The sequence below is a fragment of the Euphorbia lathyris genome, chromosome 7 (genome assembly GCF_963576675.1).
Source record: "Euphorbia lathyris chromosome 7, ddEupLath1.1, whole genome shotgun sequence".
Taxonomy (NCBI): domain Eukaryota; kingdom Viridiplantae; phylum Streptophyta; class Magnoliopsida; order Malpighiales; family Euphorbiaceae; genus Euphorbia; species Euphorbia lathyris.
In genome coordinates this window covers 66,725,725-66,727,260 of record NC_088916.1, presented here as the reverse complement: position 1 = coordinate 66,727,260, position 1,536 = coordinate 66,725,725, and the positions used below count along the sequence as shown (strand labels likewise).

The window sequence follows — 1,536 nt, the reverse complement described above, 5'->3', positions numbered from 1 at the left end:
TTGAAGCTCTTAGCCTAGTGGTTGAGAGCTTACATATGCATTGGAAAGTTATGGGTTCGAATCACATCCGGGTCTGGTGGGGATTTTTCTTTCTTCTGTAATGTAAGCGCATTGCGCAAATTTTTTTTTTAAAAAAAATATCTTTATAAAAAGTAGAAATTCCATGTTTTGGTAAATGGCTACTTTTGGAATGTAAAAGACAAACAATAGATTATTAGCCACACATCCAAAACTTTTTTTTAAGTGAAAAGATAAATATAAACATTAAAAATAAGCACCAAACACCAGTAAATAACACAATTATTTAGATAAACGAAGAGATATGTATACCATTTTGTATAAATAGGTGCTGCATATACCTGATCATCCTCACTCCATCACTTGTAAGGAAAATAAAGAAAGAAATGGAGCGTCCCATGCGTCTCTTTTCAGCTCTTTTTCTCCTCTTTCTCTTTCTCGCCGCAGGTTCCATTTTCTATTCTCCTTCATTTATTCTTTTTGTTAAGGTTAACTCAAACTGATAGTTAAGAGTTAATAGTAAATCTTATATTACTCTACGAGAAAAACCAGTATTATCTCTTGATTATTCTCCTTTTTATGAATCCAACCTCTCATATTTTTGATTTAAAACATTATTAATTTGTTTTAATTAATTTGGAGAATGCAGTGATAGGGCCAAAAGTTGCAGAAGGCAGGCCCTGTCAGACTCAGAGCAACCAGTTCAAGGGGCGATGTTCGAACAGCAGCAAATGTGCTGCCGTTTGCCGGACTGAGGGCTTCCGCGGAGGACATTGCCGTGGCGTTGGTCACCGAAACCGCCCCATTCGCTGTTTCTGCGATAAGGATTGTTAAATATTGCCCGCTCTTGGAGATTATCGATCCTTAATTTCACTACGGCTGTGCTTCAGAATAAAATGGTTATGTGTGTGTGTTTGATGATCCATGTGTGTGTTTGTCTCCATTTCATCTAAATAAATAATATGTTAAACTTTGTTTTGGTTTAATCTCTATTAATTTCTTAATCTTTATTACTTTTGCACTTCGGAGTTCTAACTTTCCATTACATAATGAATTCCATGAATGTATATAGTAGCAATCGCCCCCAAACTCAGCCACACAATTCGCTACATTGCTTTCTCTGTAAATGTGACTATCCCGAATAATATTTGCATTGCATTTTCTGTGGTAAATTTTGTGTTTTAGAGGTGTTTGTTTACCTAATTTCTATATGAGCTTTTAAAGGAGCAATATTTACCGCATGAGAACAGATTAAGATGGAATCGGCACAAAGAGAGACAAGTGAAGAACTAAAATCCAATGATAATGGGAAAATAGTCAAAAGTCTATGCTTTGCCTTTGCGTAACGATAACTGTCAGAGGGAGGAAAGCACTATAAGCCATAAAAAAAACTTGATCCCAACTGTTGTTGGAAAAATTGAATAAAATTATATAATTAATTGTAGGCTGCTATATACTGCAATATTTTTTCCAACTACCGCATTATTTTGACAATTTTGCCCTCCTCATAATTTAAAC

At 35.0% G+C, this 1,536-nt stretch overlaps 1 long non-coding RNA gene across 1 annotated transcript; it reads left to right on the top strand.

Moving 5' to 3' along the window:
* The first annotated feature begins 206 nt into the window (after window positions 1-206).
* LOC136235032 (uncharacterized) lies at window positions 207-1,004 on the top strand. Its single transcript, XR_010691620.1, has 2 exons — window positions 207-465; window positions 668-1,004. It is a non-coding gene; the product is annotated as an uncharacterized lncRNA (long non-coding RNA).
* Window positions 1,005-1,536: the final 532 nt, after the last annotated feature.